General features: G+C 37.4%; 1 non-coding gene and 1 pseudogene across 1 annotated transcript; both read left to right on the top strand.

Moving 5' to 3' along the window:
• The first annotated feature begins 865 nt into the window (after positions 1-865).
• LOC112997811 (vacuolar protein sorting-associated protein 35B-like) lies at positions 866-3,501 on the top strand (annotated as a pseudogene).
• Positions 3,502-13,047: 9,546 nt separating this feature from the next.
• LOC112997992 (small nucleolar RNA R71) lies at positions 13,048-13,154 on the top strand. Its single transcript, XR_003263038.1, has one exon. It is a non-coding gene; the product is annotated as a small nucleolar RNA R71 (small nucleolar RNA).
• The last annotated feature ends 215 nt before the right edge of the window (positions 13,155-13,369 follow it).

The raw sequence follows: 13,369 nt of genomic DNA on the forward strand, positions 1-13,369 counted from the left end.
TTATCACAGTTAATGGACAGGTTGTCAAATTATGCTACTTCTAGTACTGAAGGAAGTCTTATGCACCTTTTGTAAAAAATTAAGCTTCCATGTGTTGTTGATATCATTTTGCCTCGGGTATTTCCTGAATTTCTGCAAGTGGAAGCAATTACCAAATTAGTCACAACAATTGGCAAGGTAAGCCATATTTCCTTCATTTTACAACTTTTACTCATACTTATTTTGGGAGAACTACAGAAAAGGATGTCTTGATAAAGTTATGAAGAATGAACAAACTAAATGTGATGATGTTGTCAAAAGGTTATTACCCTTTCATGATAAATATTTTCCCTTTGATAATTTAGTACATTTAGTGATACCTCTATCCATTCTTTTAGTATGGATTTCTGTACTAGCCTTTCTTTTCCTTGTTTAAATTTTATTTTTATGAATTCATATGTCAAAAGTTGTACAAGTTGGAAGTTCAGTGCTAAAAGTATTTTGAATTAAAGGTTGATCTTCATGCTTGTGTTGAGCTGCTAGGTGTAACTTATAAATTTGAGGCTATATAACAAGGTCATATTGATTTTTTTGTGTGCATATTTTAAAAATTTCTTTGTGGATCCGACGACCTTTACTTGGTAGTTGATCTTCTATGTAAAAGGAAAAGTCCTTTTCAACTTTTTATGAGAAAAATCAAATATTGATTATAGTCATTTGATTTGATGGGAAGAAAAGTACAGAGAAAGAAAGGAGTGATATCCCATTATCCCTTCTTTGTGCCTACTAAATACTAGTTATACCTTATTGTATGGATTATGGAGTTGTAATTCAAGACCATATAACCTGCCTTTGGTTGCAAGTGATAGAAGCACAAGTTGACAACATGCGTATCATGGGAGCAATAGCTTTGCATGTTTCTCTTCTTACATTTACTCTTTGTGTTCATCCGGATTGACTTGATTATGTGGACCAAGTACTGGTATGTTAATTTCAAACATCACAATGTTTTTATGAGATGTGTTATGGACGGGAATTGCATTTTAGCTAAGTTGCATGATTTCTAGAATTTGTGCAGGGATCATGTGTCAAGAAGCTTTCTGGAAAACCAAAGCTTGATGACAATAGAGCAACAAAGTAAGTTGTTTCACTTTTAAGTGCTCCACTTGATAAATGCAATGATATTGTGACTACCTTGACACTTACCAATTAGCCTCGTGTAATGTATCATCTTGATCATGAAGCAAATAAAGTTATGGCCATGGTTATTATCCAAAGCATTACGAAGAATAACACTTGCATCTCTACTTTCGATAAGGTATGTTACTTTGCTTATGGTTTAACAGAACTTTATCTCTATGTAATAGTGTTCAATATGCCTTTGTAGGTTGCAGTTTTATTTGAACTAATCAAAGGGCTTATAATGGACTTGGATGGAACAACTCTGGATGATGTATGCCTGAGTATTGTTATTATCTTGGGAATTTGTTTATAAGGAAACAATTGTTCTATGTGGCCTATTATTTTTGAATTGATATATTCAACATTTCTTTATATGTCAAAGCAATAAATAATATATTATTTTTCCCTACATAAATATAATATTTGCTCAAGATCATACCAGTTTAAATATTTTTCCATCTTGTACACAGGTTGATGAAGAAGATTTCAATGAGGAGCAAAATTGTGTCGCTCGCCTCATACGCATGCTTCATAATGATGAACCAGAGGAAATGTTTAAGATAACGATAATTATGTTCATAGTCAAATTGAATTGCATCGGTGTTTCTCTATTAAGTGATTCATATAACACGACTCATTCACCTTCAGATAATATGTACCGTAAAGAAGCATATTATGAGTGGAGGACCAAGGAGCTTACCTTTTACAGTTCCTTCCCTGATATTTTCTGCACTAAGGGTATCTTTCTTCCTTGACGATGATATTCTTTCAATGCTTTATCTCCACTATCATTAACATGTTTCTTGAGTTGAATTCTATATGATGGTTGTCTGAAAATTATATGAATGGACTTGCCTGGTCTTGTCAGGTCTATATTCCATAATAAAAAGCCACTCATGGTTATACTAGGATCCTATGAACCATGTACACCAAAGATTTGAGACTAAGTATATATAAGAAACAACAAATGCTTACAATAATTGTACAATGGCAGTAACTTAAACTTTAGATCTTGAGGTCTTATATTTATGATTTAATGGTTAAGCCTCATATTACTTTTCAACCTTGTGGTGGCTTTAATGGTGATGCATATTATTACCCATTAAATTTATAAAAATCCAAAGAGTTTCCTACTTCCAATTGAATACTTGATAGCTGGGGCAACAAGGTCTGAAAATATTTACTTAAATTGTACGAAACTGTAATTAGGGGTTTACTTATTGAGACTTGAGAATGATATGTTGGAATGAACAACTCTTTCTTTTTAGCCTTCTTGAATCATATTTTGCTGCAGTTGATCAGACAATTGCAAGGGCAGGATGGAAATATAGTGGGAGAAGAAGCTCCTACAACACCAAAAACAATATTTTAGCTTTTAAATGAGGTGATTTAAAAATTTATAATCTTAGTGGAGTGGAGGTCTCGAGGAGAATAATTGTCTCTCTTCATTAGGACAATTGTACAACTCTAAAATATTTTTTATTAAACTATCAAGAAATAGTTTTGTCTGATTACTATGTAGCATATATAAATTATCAAGTCATTTATGATATTTATACAATGCTCTATGCACCATATTGTTACTATCTTGTGATGGACAAACCATAGTTATTTTGTTACAGATAATTGAAGCTCTTTCTTCTGTATCATCTCCTAAATTGGCCTTGAGACTATATTTGCAATGTGCTGAGGTATGCTTCACTCTATAAACTTAAATGATCTAATTGGTTTTTCCTTTCTTTCTCCCTATACTTCCAAACAACTCTGAGAAGACCCATAACGGGAGATTTTCAAATGAAGTTGTAGCCTACAAATTTACTCTCTCACCCAAACATATTTAAAGGGCATTCCCCCCCTCCCCATCCCCCCATTAAAATGAAGGTTTATTCTGAATTAGGAATGGTTTTTAAGGGCTGTGCTCACATTGGACTTGGCTATAGTCATACAACCATGAATTTTAACATTTTCCTGACATTGTTGAGACCTTTTATCTTCGTTATGACAAATCTCTCATTTCTCACAACTGTTTAAGTGATTTTTTGGTCTCACTTTTATTATTAATATCAGGTTGCTAATGATTGTGACCTTGAGCTTGTTGCTTATGAATTTTTCACTCAGCCATTTGTATTATGTGAAGAAGAAATTGTGGTAATTATTAATAAAAATGGTTCACTTTAACATTTTCTTAACATGACTAAGAAATGGCCTTTACTAATCTGTCTCTATTTATAATGGTTTTAGGACTCCGAAGCCCAGGTAACCGCAATAGATTTAATTATTGGGTCTCTTCAAAGAATGAATATCTTTGGTGTTGAGAACAAGGGATACATGAACACATAAGGCGAAGAGGGGTATAGTATTATTACTTGTCGTTAGCAACCTGTCTCTATCATGATTTTGATAAAGATCTTTTTCTTCTTTTGTTTTTTGCAATCTATTTGAAGGGTATTCATGAAATAAAAATTAATCACTCATCTAGTTGGGGCAAATTAATTCTTCAACTTGTATTAAAAATATAATTAACTCTTCAACTATTAACTAGAATTCTTCATGCAAGCTTCTTTTACTGCGTTGATGCCATTCAGGTTAAATAATTCTTATGAATTTTACAGATCTTTCATCGTTAAAGTAATTTTGACAATGTTTGTTATTATTATTTCATGTATCATTTGATTTATTGTTAGTCTAATTCATAATTCCTGGCTTGTGTCTACTTTTATTGCATTAACTTCTCTGAGCATTGAATACTTTAGTGCTCAACATAGATTCATATTTTATTTTGTGTCCATATTTTACTACTAAGTAATTTTTATGACAAAATTATGCAGTTGAGTGTTTTGGGATGTACAAGACTCAGTATTTGAGGGTATTGTGACTATTTTAAAAGCTTACAAGTCTATGGATACCCAAGGGGTGAAGCATGTTACTTCTTCATTAGTTGTATTGATAAATTCACTCTTGCCAGGTTGTGGTGTATGTACTCTATTTATTTTTATTTTTGCCTTCCTTGGAGGACCAAATAAGGAAAATGGTATTATGTTGTGTTCAAATGTCATGTTGATGTCACTTTTAGCTCTAGCTTGTATTTATAGGGCTTTCTTTTGTTACACATGACAAAAAAGTCTGAACAGTTTAGAAATTATTACAAGGAAACTAATGTAAATATATTGGTCTAAATTTGTAATATAGGTGGCAATTAAAACAAATGATTTTTTTTATAAAAAAAAACAATTTCTAAGACAATTCTGTGAAAAACCATCTTAGAATGTGGCTCATTCTAAGACAGTTTTTTGACAGAACCGTCTTCAAATGTGCAACATTCCAAGATGGTCGTGTTTCAGATATTGTCTTAGAATGTAAGACAATTCTGTTGAAAAACTGTCTTAGAATATGCCACATTCTATGACGGTTTTTGAAACACGACTATCTTGAAATGTGACACATTCTAAGACGGTTTCGTGCCAAAACCATCTTATAATGTGTCACATTCCAAGATGGTCGAGTTTCGAAAACCATCTTAGAATATTGCACATTCTAAGACGGCTTTTTGACAAAACCATCTTAGAATGTGATACATTCTTAGACAGGTAGGGAACCATCGTCGTAGATGCTTCGACATTCTACGATGTTCGCTAGATGATGGTTAATAACCGACGTCGTATGTGTTTCATAATTGATGGAAGCTTGCTTGAGAAGCTTTTATGGAGGCTGGATCTTTGACCTTCAATGAGGTCCTTCAATGGTGATTTTCAATCATGGATACGCAGCGAAAGATAAGGGAGAAAAGATGAGAGGAGGCGTCATCCACTAGGGAATAAGCCATGGAAGGAGGAGCTTCACCACCAAGAGAGTGCCTTAGATAAGAAACTTAGAGAGGAAGCTTCAATGGAGGAAAAGAATGAGAGAGAAAGGGGGGCACAAAATTGAAGGAGAAAAACGGGAGAGAAGTTGAACTTTGAAGTGTGTCTCATAAGACTCTCGTTCATCAAAGTTATGACAAGTTGATCGAGGCCGTACCCGAATCAAATAAACATGAAAATGCAGTAACTAGGAAGTGATCCTAGGTCGTTTCCCAACGAGCAGTGACAAGCCAAATGTTCATAATATACTTGCAGTAACAGTAACGATGGGGGGGGGGGGGGTTGGTTGTTTGGTAATTAAAGAGCAGAACAAATAAAATGGAATACGAAACTACTAATATTAAAAACAGGTTGTTTCCTCTAATTCAGAAGCCACTCTCTTATCCTGGGTTATGGAGAATTCGTCCCTAACAGTCAACCACTTAATCCAACCCTATTTCAATTTACTAAGCGAAAATCAACTTAGGGTTTTCAATACGTGATTAGGCACCACATACACCAGTTAGCCCTTCGTCCACTAAGCATGAACGCAAGTTAGGCTCAGAGGCAATTAATCGAACACGAAGCGTGCACTGATTAATACTCACGAAATTGGGATAACTGGTGAAGGGAAAACTGCCAGGAAACCACATTACAAACGAAACCTCAAAGAGAGTTGAGCTTCGTCCTCAAAAGGAAACAACACCAGAAAATCTAGCCTTCCATGGATTCAAACAGAAAACGCAAATGAAACATGAAGCAGAAACGTAAATGAACAAGAACGTAAATGAACAGAAACGTAAATGAACAGAAACGTAAATGAAAGTAGAAGAAGAAGCAAGAATGAACTCGTAATTAGAAGCAGAAAACGGAAATTTGCATTAAGAATGAAAACTGTAACAAGGGAACAGAAAAACGTGAAAACCTAAAACCAAAGCTCTGAATAATGAAAATAGCCTAGCAGAATAGAATGCCCTGCACGAATCCCAAGGCATCTATTTAAAAAGAGTCACTCAAAGTCACTGGGCCCTATTATAATACTCTGGCCCAAAACGAAATAAACACTGAACAACATAAAATTGCGAAATTTCCTAATTAAAAATTAACTAAGGTAAGCGCTGCTTTATTTGCCCTCTTCAAGTCCACAACCAAAATCCGGATTAAGCCCAATGTTTCATTAATTCCTGAAATTAGATTTAAAAACATCAAATTAGCTAAATGAGCCCAAATAATAAAACTGCCTAATTAATTGACAATTAAGACCAATCAATAATTAAAATGGTGCAAAAAGGGTTTAGAAAATAGAAGAAAATGATGGCACATCACAAGTGTTACACATGCTCCTATTTATAGCCTAGGTCACTAACTAAATGAAAGCTTCTTTGAGAAGCTTCCTTGTGAAGCTAGAGTTTAGCCACACACCCCCTCTAATAGCTAAGTTCACCTCCATGAGAAGCTTCCTTGAGAAGCTAGAGCATAGCTACACACCCTTCTAATTGCTAAGCTCACTCCGATGCCAAAATACATAAAAATGCTTAGCTACACACACCCCTCTAAAAGCTAAGCTCATGCCCATACCAAAATACATAAAAATACAAAAAAGTCCCTACTACAAAGACTACTCATAATGCCCTAAAATACAAGGCTAAAATCCTATACTACTAAGGTACCCTTAACTCATAGGGTAAGGTGTTCTCAATTTGTAGGGTACCCTTGATGTGCCATTATTTTCTCCTATTTCTTAACCCTTTTTGCACCATTTTAATTACTGATTAGTATGAGAAGTGATAAAGCCTCACAAGATATACACTCTATCTCTCAAGTGTCTAGGCTACTATTTACCCTCAAAGCACCCATGAAAGCAAACACCACATAAACTTGGCAAGATTCTAAAATTGACAATCAACCCATAAACACAAGCACATGAGGATCAAAAGGTCTTTTAAGGTTGTAATGGGGCCAAGGACAAGGTATGGAGAAATATGGAATAAGTGGCTAAATCCCAAAGGAATAGAGGAGCAAAGGGGAATAAGTGCATATTAAGAAAAAAATAAGAAAATAAAAAGAAGTGAAGATAAAAATTAAACATGAAGAGTAGAACCAAGAGTTTCATCATTCTTGTGCCATTTAAGATCTTATTCACTCAACTTTATTGCTTTTCTTTTTCTTTTTTCGATTTTTTTTTTTACTCTTTAGCCTTTGAGAAACAACATTTCATTCAGCATGTCCAACATTTAACCAATATACAATGTACATCAAGTATGGCCCAAAATACATCATGAAGCATAGCCAACAAAACAAGTTGTCCAATGAAACAAAAAACCCCCACACTTATTCCCAAAACAATTCCAAAGCTCCAAAATTCCTTAAGGATATGGTAATATCATGGTTTTTCACTTAAGGCTTGTAGTGAGCTTCAAAACAAGGAAAGGGAAACAAGGCTCAAAAGGGCTATCAAAGGAATTAATTCAAGGTAAGTCCATTTGGCTAGAAGCTTATAAGAACAAAATTGCCTTAATCATTTCCAAATATGCATGTGAATTAGGACACATCAACAAGAATCAAGCCAAGGCTATTGTGCAAGCAATCAATGGGGCAAAACACACCAAATGATTATAATGATGGATGGCTCAAATTCTCACAAAGGTAAAATCATCACTTTCAAATTGAGCTTTCAAAACTATCATGACATGTAGAGAAGAATCAAGGATTTCAAGCCACAAAATGTCAAGAACTTTTATTTTCAAAACACAATTACCCATTTCTTGAACATATCCTATAATTCAAAGAAAAACATGCAAAGTCGTACGTGCACATGAAATTGACCCAAAATATTAAACTGAAAATCCAACGAAACTAACAACATTAACAAATTAACACAACTAACAAATTAACAAAACTAACAAATTAACAAAACCAACAAAACTAGCAAAACCAAAGAACACTCCCCCCCCATACTTAAACAACACATTGTCCTCAATGTAGCACAATTAAAAGATTAAAAACAATTAAATCATCAAAGAGAATCGGACAAGTGTAATAAAAGCAAAGAAGGAGATAGGAAAAGAAAAACTCCCTAAGTCATGGTGGAGGAAGAGTAGGGTGGAGTAAGGAAGTCTCTTCCACCAGTACGTCCACTAAAGAAGGGTTCGTGAGGAATGGCTTAAGTCGATGTCCGTTGACCTTGAAGCTCTTGTTTGTGGAGTCGCTTTTGATCTCAACTGTACCATAAGGAAAAACATTAGTAGCAACAAAAGGACCAATCCACTTAGACCTCAACTTACCACTCATGAGTCCAAGCCTAGAATTATACAATAACACTTTTTGCCCAACCACGAAGTCTTTTTTAACTATCATGTTATCATGGAACTTCTTGGTCTTTTCTTTGTAGAACTTGGCATTCTCGTAGGCTTCTAGGCGGATTTCATCTAACTCACTCAGTTGCAACTTCCTTTCCTCGCCAGCTTGATCCATAGAGAAGTTGCAAGTCTTCACTGCCCAGTATGCTTTGTGCTCAATTTCCACTGGAAGATGACATGCCTTTCCAAAGACAACCCGATAAGGAGACATTCCTATGGGTGCTTTGTAGGCAGTCCGATGTGCCCAGAGAGCATCATCAAGCCTGGTACTCCAATCTTTCCTGCTTGGCAACACAATCTTCTCTAGAATTCTCTTGATTTCCCTGTTAGAAATTTCTGCCTGTCCATTAGTCTGGGGGTGGTATGGTGTGGATACCCTGTGTACCACCCCATACTTTTTAAGCAGGGCATGCATTGTCCTGTTGCAAAAATGGGTTCCTTGATCACTAACAATTGCTTTAGGTACTCTAAACCTGCAAAACAGATTAGACCTGACAAAGTCTGCGACAACTTTAGCATCATTAGTTCTAGTGGGCTTGGCTTCCACCCATTTTGAAACATAATCAACTGCAAGGAGAATATAAACATAACCAAAAGAGACAAGAAAAGGACCCATGAAATCTATACCCCAGACATCAAACACCTCACAGAATAGCATAGGTTGCTGAGGCATTTGTTGTCGCCATGTAAGTGTATTTCCTGCTCTCTGACACTGTTCACAAGTGCTGCAGATCTTCCATGCATCTTTAAAGATGGTGGGCCAATAAAAACCACAATCAAGCACTTTGCGGGCTGTCCTTTGAACACCCAGATGACCTCCCGGTGCGGAAGAATGATAGAACTGCAGGACTGAGTCTGTCTCATGATCTGGAATGCACCGTCTAATGACCTGATCACTGCACAATTTCCACAAGTAGGGGTCATCCCAAATAAAATGCTTAGCATCACTTTTAATCTTATCTTTTTGGGCCTTAGATGCTAAGGGAGGAAAAACAGAGGCAACTAAATAATTGACAATGTTAGCAAACCAGGGAGTAGAAAGAGAGTCAGAAATACTATACAATATATACAAATAATCATCCGGGAAATCATCCCGAATAGGTGAATCTGCATCAGAGACACGTTCGATCCGACTCAAATGATCAGCAACTAGATTTTGTGCTCCGCTCCTATCACGGATCTCCAAGTCAAACTCTTGGAGCCAGAGCATCCATCGGATCAACCTAGGCTTAGAATCAGCCTTCTTCAACAAGTACTTTAGAGCTGCATGGTCAGTATAAACAATAATGCGAGTACCAAGCAAATAAGATCGAAATTTTTCAAGAGCAAAAACTATGGCTAGAAGCTCTTTCTCAGTAGTAGTATAATTTGCTTGGGCAGCATCTAAAGTCCTAGAAGCATAATATATCACCCTGGGAAATTTATCAATTTTCTGAGCAAGGACAGCCCCCAATGCATAATTTGATGCATCACACATAAGCTCAAAAGGGGCTGTCCAATCGGGTGCCTGGATGATGGGGGTGGTAGTCAACATTCTTTTGAGGCAATCAAAAGCCTCTTTGCATCTGTCATTAAAGTCAAACTCCACCTCCTTTTGCAACAAGTTGGACAGTGGAAGGGCTACTTTGCTAAAATCCCTTATAAAGCGCCTGTAGAATCCTGCATGACCAAGAAAAGATCGCACCTCTCGCACACAAGAGGGGTAAGGCAATTGTGAAATAACAGAAATTTTTGCAGGATCTACTTCAATACCCTTATTGGAAATAATGTGGCCTAAAACTATACCTTGCTCAACCATAAAATGACATTTTTCAAAATTTAGAACAAGGTTAGTTTCAATGCATCTGTTCAAAACTTTTTCCAAACTATTCAAACAACCATCAAAAGAGGATCCATATATAGTGAAATCATCCATAAACACCTCTATGCAATTTTCTAAAAAATCATTGAAAATACTAATCATGCACCGCTGGAAGGTACCAGGGGCATTGCACAGGCCGAAAGGCATCCTCCTATATGCAAAAGTGCCGAAGGGGCAGGTGAATGTGGTCTTTTCCTGATCCTCAAGAGCAATAGTAATTTGCATATAACCAGAAAAACCATCAAGGAAACAGTAGTGGGATTTACCTGCCAGGCGTTCAAGCATCTGGTCAATGAATGGCAGGGGAAAATGGTCCTTTTTGGTAACCTGGTTCAGCCTCCTATAGTCAATGCAGACTCTCCAACTGTTCTGCACCCGAGTAGGAATCAGCTCCTCCTTCTCATTTCTGATCACTATGAGGCTAGTCTTTTTCGGGACTACCTGGACGGGACTCACCCATTGGCTGTCGGAGATAGGATAAATGATTCCAGCTTGCAAAAGCTTGGTTATCTCCTTCTTCACTACATCAAGAATCACCGGGTTGAGTCTTCTCTGTGGCTGTCTTACTGGTTTAGCTCCATCCTCTAAATTTATTCGATGCATACATGTGGATGGGCTAATACCAGGAATGTCCGCCAGGGTCCAGCCTATAGCCTTCTTATGCTTCTTGAGAACTGACAACAACTTCTCCTCTTGCTCATCAGCAAGGGAGGCAGATATAATCACTGGAAAACTCTTGCTATCATCCAAGTAAGCATATTTTAAATTTGATGGCAGAGGCTTCAATTCTGGTGTGGTCGGCTGGACAGTGGTAGAAGGAGATGGTTTCTCAGCCTTTACCTCATAAAGAAAGTCAGAGGTATGTGTACTTCCTAAAACATGGTTAGTCCTATCTGACTCTATAAAATCAATCTCAAGAGGTAAAACACCACCACCAGGCATGCAATCAATATCACTCTCAGATTCACTCTCAGCATCAAATTCAGACATATGATCAAGTACAATTTCAGACTCAATGCATGAAGAGTGAGAGGCATGCAGATTAGAATAAAGATCAGTGATGTATTCATCAACAACATGGTCAATCATTTCAGCACGAAATACAGAAAGATCTTCAGATGGGTATTTCATAGCATCCAGAATATTAAAATGAACAGTTATATCACCAAACTCCATGGACAGTGTGCCTGCATAAACATCTATCTTAGTTCTAGCAGTTTTCATAAAGGGTCTGCCTAGAATGATGGGAACTGATCCTTGAGAAAATCCATCTTCCATATTCAAGATATAAAAATCAACAGGGAAAATCAGTTCACCAACTCTAACTAAGACATCTTCTATGAAACCAACAGGATAGGCAACACTTCTATTAGTTAAATGAATTACCACATCAGTTGACTGCAAGGGACCTAGAGATAGAGAATTAAAAATCGACAGAGGCATAACACTAACAGAGGCTCCTAAATCTAGCATGGCATTGTCAAACTTACTATTCCCTATAATACAAGGTATGCTGAATGTACCTGGATCTTTGCATTTTTCAGGAATTTGAGGAACAGATTTACCAATCAATGCGGAGACATTTCTGCCCATGCTAATTCGTTCACTTCCTTTAAGCTTCCGCTTATTAGTGCACAGCTCCTTCAAGAATTTGGCATATCTTGGAATTTTCTTTATTGCATCCAACAGAGGTATGTTTACCTCTACTTTTCTAAATGTTTCCAAGATCTTTTTCTCTGCCTCTTCCATTTTTTTGTTGGAAACTGCTCTTGGAGGGAATGGAAGAGGGGGAATGTGCTGCTTCTGCAAATCAGAATTACCTGTGGAAGAAGATTCACCTGCACAGAAATTGTTAGGTAGATTTTTGTCATCACCTTTTTCTGGAATAGAGTGAAGTTTGGCAGGTTCATTTGCAGATGAGGAAGGTGCTATGGGTTGAGGTCCTTGACACTGCTTTCCTGACCTCAATGAAATGGCACTGACATTTTTGGGATTTTGGACAGCTTGAGAAGGCAGCTTGTCAGAATTTTGGGACTGTTGTTGATTCAATTGAGTAGCCAATTGTCCCATCTGATTGGTTAAGCTCTGAATGGAGGCTTTGGTCTCTTGCTGAAACTGCATGTTCTGCATAGTCATTTGCCTCACAAGTTCTTCGAGGGAAGGTTGTGGAGGGGCCTCAACTGTTGGTTGTTTCTGGGGTTGTTGCTGTTGTTGGATTGGTGGAGGAATGTATGGTCTGCTTGGGCCAGCAGCATTTTGGAAGGAAGGAGCAGGCTGCTATTGTTGTTGTTGAGGGCTGGACCATCTGAGGTTAGGGTGATTCCTCCATCCAGGGTTGTATCTGTTGCTGGAAAGGTCATAATTGCTCTGCTGTGGTTGATTTTGCTGCTGAGGTTGAGGAGGTCTATTGTAAATATTTGCAGCATAAGCTTCAGGCTGCTCAATTGCTCCAGGTTGCTGCATGGAAGGGCAAAGGTCTGTATGGTGGTCAGCAGAGGAGCATAAACCACAAACCCTTGCGACTGGTACAAATTTCTGATTCAAGGCTAGCTGGGTTACCAAGTTGACCAACGCATCCAGTTTGCCTTCAAGCTTCTTAGTTTCAGATGATGCAGATGGGTTTGTAGCTACCTCATGCACTCCTCTAATGACTATGGCATCATTTCTGGCACTAAACTGTTGGGAGTTGGAGGCCATCTTCTTAATTAAATTTCTGGCTTCAGCAGGAGTCATGTCTCCAAGGGCTCCACCACTGGCAGCATCTATCATACTTCTCTTCATATTACTGAGTCCTTCATAAAAGTATTGGAGAAGAAGCTGTTCTGAAATCTGATGGTGGGGGCAACTGGCACATAGTTTCTTAAATCTCTCCCAGTACTCATACAGGCTCTCTCCACTGAGTTGTCTAATACCTGAGATATCCTTCCTGATGGCTGTGGTCCTGGAAGCAGGGAAAATTTTTTCTAAGAATACTCTCTTAAGGTCATCCCAGCTCGTGATGGACCTTGGAGCAAGGTAATACAGCCAGTCCTTTGCCACTCCCTCTAATGAATGAGGAAAAGCCTTCAGAAATATGTGATCCTCTTGGACATCTGGGGGTTTCATGGTGGAGCAGACAATGTGAAATTCTTTCAAATGTTTGTGCGGGT

The sequence above is a fragment of the Glycine max genome, chromosome 9 (assembly GCF_000004515.6).
Source record: "Glycine max cultivar Williams 82 chromosome 9, Glycine_max_v4.0, whole genome shotgun sequence".
Taxonomy (NCBI): Eukaryota; Viridiplantae; Streptophyta; class Magnoliopsida; order Fabales; family Fabaceae; genus Glycine; species Glycine max.